Source organism: Lagenorhynchus albirostris, chromosome 2, assembly GCF_949774975.1.
Source record: "Lagenorhynchus albirostris chromosome 2, mLagAlb1.1, whole genome shotgun sequence".
NCBI classification, from domain to species: domain Eukaryota; kingdom Metazoa; phylum Chordata; class Mammalia; order Artiodactyla; family Delphinidae; genus Lagenorhynchus; species Lagenorhynchus albirostris.
This window is the reverse complement of record NC_083096.1, coordinates 71,355,971-71,369,111: the sequence shown is the minus strand read 5'-3', so window position 1 is coordinate 71,369,111 and position 13,141 is coordinate 71,355,971.

Genomic DNA, 13,141 nt, shown 5'->3' with positions numbered 1-13,141 from the left:
TACGTTTTCCAAACCTGAGGAAAACATCAGATACAGATTCGAGAATCACTCTGAAATACACACAGGATATATACACATACACCTACACACAAAAGGCACGTAGGCATATCATGTAAAATAACTAAAAAAAAAAAGATAAAAAGTCTTTACAGTAGCTAGAGGAAAAAAGATACATTATTTTCAAGGAATAACAGTAGGACTATTAAATGACTTCTTGGTAGCAGTAATGGAAAACACAAATCAGTGGAATGGCATCTTCAGGGTTCTGAAAGAAAATAACTGCCAAACTAGAATTCTATATTCAGGGAAAATCTCCCTCACTAAAAAAGCAAAACAAAGACATTTTTAGAAATGGAAAAAAAATGAGAGAATTCACCATCAGACCTGCATTAAGGAAATATCAAAAGGAGTTCTTCAGGTAGAAGGAAAATCTATCCTAGATGGAAACAAAAATGAAAAAAACCAAAAAAAACCAAAATGAATTTTAAAATAACAGAACAGAAAAGATAAATGCATGGGCAAGTATAAATTAGTATTATACTTAATATTATACAATAATAAATTAATGTATTATGAATTTTAAAATATTTATAGAGTTAAAATATACAACAATAACATGAAAATGGTAATAAATTAAATTAAGGCTTCATATAGTCTTTGCATTGTCCTTGAAATGTAATTCTAAAATAACCATTAAAATGATGTAAAGGGGGACTTCCCTGGTGGCACAGTGGTTGAGAGTCCGCCTGCTGATGCAGGGGACACGGGTTCGTGCCCTGGTCCGGGAATATCCCACATGCCGCCGAGCAGCTAGGCCCGTGAGCCACGGCCCCTGAGCCTGCGCGTCCGGAGCCTGTGCTCCACAATGGGAGAGGCCACAACAGTGAGAGGCCCGCATACCGCAAAAAAAAAAAAAAATGTTATAAAGGTAACAAACGAAAAAGGTAAGAAATAATAAAAAGGCTTGATTACTCCAAAATAAACAAAAAGATGAGAGGAAAGGTAGTCACAAAAAAAACTGGGAAAAAAGAATATGAATCCTAATATGGTATATTTAAACACAAATATATCAGTAATTTCATTAAATTTAAAATGTAAATTTCATTAAATGTAAAGTAATAATCCAATTAGTAGACATAGATTGTCAGATAGATAGGAAAACAAATTTTGTTAAGAAGAGGCGTACCTTAATTATCAGGATACAGAACGATTGAAAACAAAAGAATAAAAAAAATACGATATAAACAATAACTAAAAGAAAGTAATTGTTTTATGTTAATATCAGCCAAAGAAGATTTCAATTTTTAAAAAATTTTTGAGGTCTTTTGTGGCCTGATATACAGTCTAGTCTGGAGAGTGTTCTACATACTCTTGAAAAGAAGATGTACTCTGATATTTTTGTAGGGAGTTTTACATAAATGTCAGTTAGGTCAAGCTGGTTAATAATGACTGTTGTTCAAGTATTCTATATCTTTACAGGTCCTCTGTCTAGTTGTTCTATAAAGTACTGAAATTGAATTATTGAGTTCTCCAGCTATAATTGTTGAATTACCTATCTCTTTTCATTCTGTCATTTTTGCTTCATGGATTTTGGGGCTCTGTTGTCAGGTATACATTTATAATTTCATATCTTCCTAACATATTGACCTTTTATCATAATTAAATATATTTCTCTGTCTCTTGCAATATTCCTTATCTGAAAGTCTATGTTGTTTGAAATTAACATAGCCACTTTAGCTCTCTTATGGCTACTGTTTGCATGATAGGTCCAGTTACAAGCTTTTACTTTCAAGTATTTGTGTCTTTGATTCTAAAGTGTATCTCCTATAGACAGCACATAGTTGGATCTTGCTTTTTTAAATACAATATGACAATTTTCCCCTTTAATCAGAGGATTTAATGCATTCACTTTTAATGTAATTAATAATATGACTGAATTAATGTCTTCCATTTTGCTATTTGTTTTCTATGTTTCATGTCTTTCTCATTCTTGTTTCCTTTTACTGCCTTCTCTGTTAAAATATTTTTATTGTACCATATTAATTCCTCTGTTGATGTTATAGTTAAATTTTTTAGTGACTGCTCTATGCATATTTAAATTATCACAATCTAGTTCAGGTTAATACTGATTTGATTTCAAAGACATATAGCAATTTAACTTCAGTATGACTCCATTTCCTCCTCTCTCTCCTTTGTGCTATTATCGTCATATGCATTACGTTTTTATTTTTTATAAATCCAAAAATACAGGATTATAATTATATAACTGTTTTAAACAATGTTATGTTTTTTAAAAAGAAACTAAAAGAAGAAAATAGAAATGCATATATATAAACAGACACACACATACATACAGTCCTTTATAATTACCTACATATGTTACATAGGTAGCATTTCCGGTTTTCTTCATTCTTCCCTGTGGATATGAGTTATTGTCAATTGTCATTTCCTTTCAGCTTGAAGAACTTCCTCTTGTATTTCTTGTATAGTAAGTCTGTTAGCAACAAATAATGTCAATCTTTGTTTACCTGAGTTCACCTTTATTTTGCCTTCATTTTTGAAGGATATTGTTGCTAGATAGAATTTTTTGTTAAAAATGTATATGATGAGTCACTTTTCTCTGGTTGTTTTCAAGATTTTATCTTTGTATTTGGCTTTCAGCAGTTTGAAGTGTCTATATATAATTCTCTTTGCATTTACCTTAAGATTTCTTGAGCTTACTGAGTCTGTTAACGTTTTTAATAAAATTTGAGTTTTTAGTCATTATACATTCAAATTTGTTCTGCCCTTTTATTCCTCTTTTTATGAGAATCCTACTACACCTGTGTTGAAAAGTTTACTTTTTTTTTTTTAACAGGTCTCTGAGGTTCTTCACCTTTCTTCATTCTTCTGTTTTTCTGTTCTTTAGATTGGATAATTTCTATTGATTGATTTTCAAGTCCACTGATCCTGCTTCTGCCATCTCAAATCTGCTGTTTATATCATCATTTCAGTTATTATAGTCTTCATCTCTAGAATTTGCAGTTGCTTCTTTTTTATGGCTTCTACTTCCTTTTTGAGATTTACTACTTGTGGACTCACTACCATATTTTTCTTTTAATTCTTTGAACATAGTTTCCTTTAATTCTTTGAAAGTATTGTAGAATAAGTTTTCATCACTCTGTAGCCTTCCTTAAAGGAACCTGAATCTATTTGCCAGGATGACTGAATATAAGGGATATATTTTGGGGAGAATACTGGCCACTGTCTCTGAACTGACATTATCCTCTTGATAGCAAACACAGTTTAGCATGGAAAGTCATGAAGGTCAAGCAAAAAATGGAATTCAGGCCTGAATTCATTTCACAGTAGGGCCATTGATTCTCAAACACAATCTGGTTTATTTCCCCATTTTCAAATATATTATTAAATAGACATGCTTGGCAACATATTGCACATCTGCTACTTCAACCCATTTTCTGAGTAAGCCATGATGCTGTCAATTTTGAGCGGGCCTAGAACAAGAGAAGTTTTCTAAGTTGGTCCAAGATATAGTGCAAGCAACTCTATCACTAAAGCCTTGTATACCCCAAGGATACAATGTACTCAAAGAGAGTCATTTTTTTATAGAGATTGAGATGTATGTGTTTACAATATTTATTTGTGGCAGTACCACAGGGTCTGTCCTCAAGGGGACATGGCTACTCCTTCATTCAAGGGTTCTAGTTAGAGAACTAGGTGAGAGGCTGTGATGATTCTCCATGATGGTGAACTAAGTCAAGATTCTGTCAGACTCCAACAGGAGGATCACAGTTCAGATTCCTCAGACTTCTATAAAAAGCCATACTTTGTTTCTCTAGATGAGCATTCTTCTGAGAAATAACTCCCGCATAACTTCTGAGTCCTGGTAAAGGAAGGTCACTGGACCATGGGACCTAGGATGCCTATCATGAATTTGTCTTGTGTGTCTCAGCAAGCTAAAGCATCTCCACATCTGCCTCCCAAGTTCTAGCTCCTATGTTTCCACTAGAAAACCTCAGCAGCCTCCTAATTGACCTTTCCACTTCCAAACTTACTCTTCTTTAATTTATTTTCCACATTGCAACCAGACATTTGGAAATGCACATCTGATGGTGCCATTCACCTCCTTAAAAGCGTGGCCTGACTCCACATCAGCCTCACAATAAGCTTGAAGTGGTACAAAACCCTGCACAATCTCCTCCCCATTACCTTCTAACTTCATCTCTCCCTCAGATTCTCTGTGCACAATTTGTCTTTCTTTCAGTTCTTGGAATGAGTTATTATCATGAATCTATCAAGTCCTTCACTCATGTTTTTCTCTCTGCCTTAAATTCTCTTCCCTAACTTCACCTAGTTGACCCATACTCATCTTAAAGATTCTAGCTCAAACATCAATCCTCTGAAAAATACTGCAAGACTCCCCAGACTAGCAAAACTTGCCCTCCTTTATTATATGCTCTCATAAGACCATGCATTTTTCCTTATAGCATTTATTTTTGTTTATAATAGTGTTTTTATTTCTGAGACTATTTGTTTGAAACCTGCCTAGTGTGCAGGCTAAGCACTGCACAGGGATACCTAATCAAGAGGGAGAGTGAAGGATAAAATGCAGCCCACAGTCCACTTGACAAGTCATATATCCTGGTATGGAGCTCCATCCATCCATTGAAGTGATGCTCTTTTACAAATTACAAAAATATACTGTCTACTCACCAAGTGGTGTGCACATGGGCTGCATCTACCCAAAAGAGGCTTTTTTTTCTAATTTTCACAAAGATAACCAATGGATTAGCTATAGCTCTATATGCCTCCCTCCTTGATAAGCTCCATGAGAGCAAACACCATGACTGTTTTTGTTCTGCTTGTATCTCCAATATTCAGCATACTACATGGAACACAAGTAGATGTTCATTAATATTTGCTGCTTCATTAAAAGAAGGAATAATCCTCAGGCACAGAATAATTGACATGTATTTTATTTTGCATATTCCTTCTGGGTTCAATGGTTTTTTAACAAAACAGATTTCAGTTTCTACAATGCAAGCTTCTCTTGTGAGTCAGTAACCAAAGGCAGAATTTTGTTCTACTAATTGCCCAAGTTCCCAATCAGCCCCCTGGGATAGAGCCTCAAACTCTTTTCTGCTGTCCCTTGTGCCCTGGAATGATTCTCAAGGGGGAAGTCCCTAGAGTCCTAGATCAGATGGATCTGGTCCTCTTTCAGGAATAAACAGAGTTCCTGGATTTGGGGTTTCAAGAGGCTTCAACTCTGCAGGAAGATCCTCTCAGGCCAGAGGATGCAATGCTCTGGACCTTAAGTTGGTCCCCACACCCTGAGCTTCCTTCTGACACTCAGGAAATGCTGGACTTCTAAGGCTTGGGATTTTCAATTTCTCCCTCATAGGCCTCTTGGAGAGAGTCCTACCTTTATTCTTTTGTTTTGTTTTGTTTCGTTTTGTTTTAAGTTCAGATGCACAGCAATTAAGAGAACGTTTCTCATCTCCTTTGCCAACTTTGCAAGAAGTGGTTGATGGTAGAAAAAAAGGAGAGAAGAACTGTTTTAAATTTTTCTAAGTTTCTTCCTTTTCTCATCCCGGTTTTCTGATGATTTTCTTGAACATTAGAGTTTCATACTTTTCCTGTGTTTTGCATGATGACTTTTTGAGACCAGGTGCCTATAAAGTGAACAAGAATATCCTCATAAGTTTCATTTTAATTAATGGAAGAATCTGTTTAAAATCATGAAGGAGAGATAGTAAATTAAAAAACCTTTACAATCCCAGAGTTTTCATCTACCAGTGATGTCCCTGTTATCTTTTCAGTGAATAAGGCTGAGGGTCAGGCATTTTTCATACAGCTGTTGTCTCCTTCCCCTCTAAGCAGAACCTCATTCCTGAACATTCAGTAGAGTTTTGACTCAACGAAAGCATGTAGAATTTGGAGTCACACATACTGTGTTTCACAGCTGGTCTTGTCAATTACTAGATATGTGAGTCTGACAAGTAGTTTATCCTTCCCAGCTTCAAATTATCCATCTATAAAATGGGAGTATGTATTTTATTTCCTTGTAGGGTAATTCTAAATTGTAAGTTATGCAGAGTGTCTTAATAGGCCAGCATATAGTATATTTTAATCAAATGTTCATTAGTAAATGTAAATGCAAAACCTAACTCAGACATTCAGAGTGTAAGGGCCAACTTTATTGTTCCATCAGCTTTTGACGTCTATATGTTGCTTTGACTCCCCTTACTTATTATGCTCAATCCTGGGTCAGGTTCTTTGCCCAGCTCTCATCCAGCAGTGTTACATGGGGGCATCCAGATCATTACTTCCAGAGAAATATGCTTAACATAATCTCTGTGTGTGTATGTGTGTGTGTATGTGTGAGTTTGTGGGATGTGGGATGTGGATATGAATGGGGCTGACGCTGGAGTTTCTAGACAGATTGATGCTAGCCTTGCAGCAGAAGAAAACAAATAAAGGAAGTACTGTGTTTTTCTGACCCTTGCCCTTCCACCAGACAGTAGTAACTATGTGAAGAACTAAAAGGAAATTAGGTAATACGTATCAAACCCATGCCCCTGTCTCTTCACAGAGACATCAAAACAACCCAGAACAAGATAAAGTGATTTCCTCTTTTTTTTTTGCGGTACGCTGGCCTCTCACTGTTGTGGCCTCTCCCGTTGCAGAGCACAGTCTCCGGACACGCAGGCCCAGCTGCCGTGGCTCATGGGCCCAGGCGCTCTGCGGCATGTGGGATCCTCCCGGACCGGGCACGAACCCGTGTCCTCTGCATCGGCAGGCGGACTCTCAACCACTGCGCCACCAGGGAAGCCCCGATTTCCTCTTTTTTTAAATGTCTTCCTAGAGAAACTCATCAAATTCTGTGTATCAATGTTACATGTATCAGTATCTCAGCTGAGATAAAAAGGACATCTTCCCTCCAGTATTGAGATCTTTCAAGAGCAGAGGACTCAGAGTACAAGGTAAAGAGAGCTGGGTTCCCAAATTCTCTCTGCCATGAACTAAATATGTGATATTAGGCAACACCTTCATCCTTTTTGGAATTAAGCAACCTCACATTTCTACCACATACTTTTGGGTAGTAAATGTATTATTACTTTGAAGAATAAAGGAAACTGTAAAATGCTAAAATTTTGTATAATTTTCTACCATCTTTTTGGAGAAAAAAGCTGTTCACCAAAAGTCAGATTAAGGATTGGAAAACTACCCCAGATGCATTATCTATGTCCCTTCTTAATGATAATGGTTTTTCATGTTTTCCTATATTGTTCTTTCATATCTTTTTTCTCTGGTAGTCTCTCAATTTCTGCAACTTAATGGGGTTAAGTGAAGATTCTGACTTCAATACTTTGTCCTGGTTTCCATGTGCCCAAGGCAGCACTGCTGTATATATCTGGCAGAGGTATGGGTCTCCTCCTCCAGACTAGAAGTACATCGAGAGTATTACTTCGTTTATTGGTTTACATAGTTATCAAAAGCTTAAGAAATGGCAAATACTGGGCTAGGTTCTGGGTATGTGGAAATGACTAAGCATGATCTCTGTCATCAAAAAGCTTACAATGTAGTTGAAAAGTTAGATATAAGTAATTTCAACTGAATGTGATGTGCCATCATATGAGAATGAAAAATGCCAACAGAACCAAGACTGGAGGGATACTTAGATAGAAAGAAGGTGATAAGAATGACCTCAGGGCTTCCCTGGTGGTGCAGTGGTTGAGAGTCCGCCTGCCGATGCAGGGGACATGGGTTTGTGCCCCGGTCTGGCAAGATCCCACATGCTGCGGAGTGGCTGGGCCCATGAGCCATGGCCACTGCCTGCGCGTCCGGAGCCTGTGCTCCGTGACGGGAGAGGCCACAACAGCGAGAGGCCTGCGTACCACAAAAAAAAAAAAAAAAAAAAAAGAATGTCCTCAAGGGAGGCTTAAAAAAATTAAACCTATCCTCCACCCCACTGCCTAAGTAGTACATATTCATCATGGACACTTTGAAAATTTCAGGAGATAGTAGAAATTCACCCAGAGTTACACCATGCAGAATCACGCACTACTAACATTTCGATGATCTCTATTTAGCTTTCTCTGTATTCATACTTTGATAATTCTGCATATACCATACCATATCCTGCTTTTTAACCTATTATTTTCCATTGAACTTAATTTTTTTCATATGCATCATTTAAAAGCTGAACAATATATTTTTAAAGAATAATACATTAGTACTAGTCTCTGTTTACAACTGACACATATATTCATTTCTATATTCTTAGGCTTTTTCCTGTACATACATATCCACATTTATGTGGGTATATATCTTTGCTTTTCATTACAATATTCGGATCATATGACCTTTATTATTTTGCAACATTTCTTCCATTTAACAATATCATGAACACTTTTCTTGATTATAACACTAAAATTTTTATTGTAAAATACGGTGTGCATTTAAATGTGCGTTAAAACAAATGCACATTTTAAGAAAAATAACAAAACAAATACCTAGGTACCCTCTGCCGAAGCTAAGAAACAGAACATCACCATAAAGCCAGAAGCCTCACATATGCTCCTTTCAAATACTTCAAATACTTTCAAGTACTTCAAATATATGCCAAATAGTCACTATCATGAATTTTAGGTTACAGAATTTCCATGTTTTAAATTTCCCATGTTTTTAAAGAATATACTGCTTTACAGAACATATTTATTTCTAAACTATGTATTATTTAATCTTGCCTTCTTTTGAACATTAAATAAATGGAATACACACACAAACATATGTATACAATCTTTGATTTGCTTCTATTATTCAACATTATGATTTTGAGATTCATCTGTGTTGATTCGTGAAAATGTAATTAGTACCTTTAATGATCTTTAACAGAAGTCAGCAAACTTTTTCTGTAAAGGATCAGTTAGTAAATATTTTAGTCTCCGCAGGCCATACAGTCTTTGTTGCCACTATTTAACTCTACTATTTTAGTGCAAAAGCAATCACACATAATACATAAAAAATGGGTGTGACTGTGTTTTAATAAGGTCTTATTTATAAGCACAGCTGGTCTATGGGCTGTAGTTTGCCCACCCCAGCTTTATAATTAATTCATTCAATGCTCTATAATACTTCATTGTAATAATTTACTTCAATTTAAATATCCTTTCTGCTTTTGAAAAACATGGTTTGTTTCAGTTTTATTTTTCTATAATAAACAAACTTGCTTTAATCTTCTTGCCTGTGATTCTTTAGTTTTTCTGGGTTAAATATCGAATGGTAGAATTGCATAGGATATGTTCATTTTCAGCTTTGACAGGTAATTTCTACCTGTTCTCCAAAAATAATTTTATCAGTTCACATTCCCTTCAACAGGGAACTGGAGCTTCCATTACTCTATATCTGTGATAGTTTTGATTTTTTGCAATCTGATAAGTGTGAAATGGTCTGTGGTCTTAGCTTGTAGTCTGTGGTCTTATTTTTCCCTGGCTATTAATGATGTTAAAAATCTGTTCACATGCCAGTTGTATTTCCTCTCATATAAAATTCCTGTTTTCTTTTTAAACTATCATTATATTAAGCTGATCTTTTTGGCTTTTAGATGTTCCAGATATTATTATTTTATCTGTTATTTCATTGTAAATGTTTTTCTGGTTTCTACCTTTTTCTTTTCTTGTGACTTATTTTGAAAAATAGAAGTTAATTTTCATGGAATAAAATTTATCATTATTTTCTTTTATGTTTTTATCTTCTACTATCCCAAATTTAAAAAATATTCTCATATATTATCTTCTAGACATTTCATAGGATGTTTTGTTCATTTCCTTTTAATACATTTGAAACTGATTTTTTTTAAATGGTGTAAGCTAATCTAATTTCATTTTTTCCCATATGGATAAACCAACTATTCTAGGACCATTAATTGATGACTCTGTGCTTTCCACCAATCTGCAATGCCAGCTCTGGTGCAAAGAGTTTCCATATACCAGAACTCCATTTTTTGCCCATTGGTGTGACCACTAATCCCTGTGACAATACCACACCTTCTTAATTCCTATAGCCTTATAATAAGTAATGGTATTTGAAAGGCAACCCTCTTTACTGCTTCTTCTTCTTTAAGAGTGTTTTGGCTTCTCTTGGATCTTTGTACTCCCATATAAATTTTAGGAGCAGTTGTCAATCTAACAACCAACCAACCAAAAACAATCCATTTGGAATTCTGATTGAATTGTACAGAATTCAGAGTATGAATTCATGGATTTTTGATTAATTGGAATCTTCATAATATTAGATCTTCCAATTCATAAGCATTGTGTATCGCACCATTCATTTCAGTCTTCTTTAGTGTTCATTATTAAGGTTTTATAATTTTCTTAATAAAGGTCTTCATTCCTAGGTATTTTCTATTTTTAAGCTATTATAAATGATAGCCCTTTTAAATTTAATTTGATATCAATTTGTTTATGTACAGAAATGTGATGAATTTTTATATATAAATTTTATACCAGAAAGCTTGTTAAAATCTCTAATAATTCTAATAATTTCAGTAGCTTCTCTTAGATTTTCTATGTTCACAACCACATAATCTATAAAGAATTTCTTCCTTCTCAATCCTTGTATTTTTAATTCCTTTTTTCTTGCCTTACTGGGCAAGAAATTAGAATATTCTAGAATATTCAATATTCAATGTTGAAGAGAAGTGGATAAAGCAGTCACCCTTATCTTGTTCTTAATCTTAAAGAGAATCCTTCAGTATCTCACCTCTAGGTATATGTTGGCTGAAGAATTGCTGTACACATGTTTTATCAGCTTAAAGAAAATCTTTTATTGTTTGTTTACTAAGGGCTCTTATAAGTAGACACTGAATTTTAAAAATGCTTTTTGGCAACTATTGAAATAATCATGTCTCTTTTCCTTTAAACAATTCATGTGAGGAAATATATAACTGGACTGTTTTAATGTTAAACAAACTTTGCATCCTAAAATAAAACCAACTTGGTCACATACCCATCTTATACACTGTTGGATGTAGTCTGGTGACATTTTGCTTAAGAATTTTGCATCTATTTCTGTGCATGAGATTGGCCTGATAAATTTGGTGTCAAGATAATTCCAGCTGCAATAAATGAGGTAAGGAGTATTCTCTAGTCAGGAAGGAAGAAAGTTTCCTCTACTCTTCAAGGTTCTTCTGGCTGGTCTAAGAATTAAATTGACCTGAGACATATTAGTGAGAGAAAACCAAACAAAAGTTTAATAACATGTATATATGGGAGAGATTAAGGAAAACTGAGTAACTCACCAAAATGGTTAAAACCCTCATGTTAAATACCATCTGCAGCCAAAGAAAAAAGAGATGTTGAGAGTAGTGGTTTGGGACTTCAAAGGAGAGAAAGGCAATTCACAAGGAGATGGAAAAGCAAATGTTTGGTAAACAAATGCTTGCTGGGCCAGGCAGAAACAATGGGACACAGAAATTTTAACAAGCAGACTTTGCTAGGTTCCTCCCTGTCTACCATACCTGGTTCATACCATAGTTATCTATTGTGCTAGCTCCCTTCCTGGAACAAGTCCTCCATCTACATTCTTTTAGTCAGTTAGAGGAAAGGTCAAAGATTCTTCCTGAGTCTTTGGACCTTAAAAATAAGCAACCTAGGGCTTCCCTAGTGGCACAGTGGTTAAGAATCCACCTGCCAATGCAGGGGACACGGGTTTGATCCCTGGTCCAGGAAGATCCCACATGCCACGGAGCAGCTAAGCCCATGCACCACAACTAGCGAGCCTGCACTCTAGAGCCCATGAACCACAGCTATTGAGCCCACATGCCACAACTCCTGAACCCGCACGCCTAGAGTCCGTGTTCTGTAACAAGAGAAGGCACTGCAATGAGAAACCCATGAACTGCAATGGAGAGTACCCCCTGCTTGCAGCAACTGGAGAAAGCCCGCGCACAGCAACGAAGACCCAACGCACCCAAAAATAAATAAATAAAATAAATTTATTTTTTAAAAAAATCAGCCTAACTTAACCCTCATGCTAAAGAGACACATTTTGGTCTCTTTTGCTCCCCTATACCCTCTTTTTCTATTACCAAACATAGTTTGTGTAGGACTGAAATTAATTTATCCTTGAATGTTTTATAGCACGTATTGGTAAATTGTTCTTGGTCTGGAGGTTTATTTGTAGATTTTTCATTACTGTCTTTATTTCCAGTAGTTTTCAAGTATCTTCTTCATTCAATATTGGTAAGTAATTATTTTTCTAGAAATGCATCCATTTCATTGAAGTTTAAAAATGTATTGATATTAAATTGTTCATAATGTTGCTCTTCATCTTTTTGTGTCTGAAACTTCTGTTATTTTGTCCCTTTATTAATTCATACTGGAGTTTATGTCCTCTTTTTTTTTTTTCTTGGTCAGTTTCACTAGCAGTTTACCTAAAGTTTATAAACTTTTACCCTTGTGGACCTTGTCTGTTTTATCTTTCTTTTATATATCATTAACATTTTGCCATTATTTTTTTTCCTTCTACTGTCTTTTTTTATCTTATTTTTATAACTTCTTAGGATGGATGCTCTACTCATTAATTTTCAGTCTTTAAAAAAAATTGTAACAGACAAGCATTTTAAACTACGAACTTTCCTCTAATTATGTTCCAAATGCATTGTACATGTTTTGGTACATGATTCTTTTATTATTCTCTAATTCTAAATATTTTCTAACTTCCCTTATTAGCTCCTCTTTGAACTATTGGTTAGATTATCAACTATTTGTAAGTTTTCAAAAAAAGTTCCTTTTTGTGACAATTTCTAGCTTAATTACACTGTGGCCTGAGACTGTGGTCTACATTTTAAGAAAATCCAGTTTTAAGAAAAATTTGAGACCAATTTCATGGGCCATACATAGGTTGTCATTTTTTACATGACCCAGGAGTACTTGAAAAGAATGCTTTACCTCAAACTTTTAAATAGTGTTGCTCAAAATCTCTGTATCTTTAATTCCAGTTCTAGGACCTAGTCTGCCGTGTCCCTGGAAAAGGCAGGTGATTCATGAAGTTTTGAACTGGGTCTTTGTGGTGTTCAATCTTTGCTCTGGACAGTGTGCTCACCAGAGGGCAGGGCAGTCTCTGGTCCAAAGAG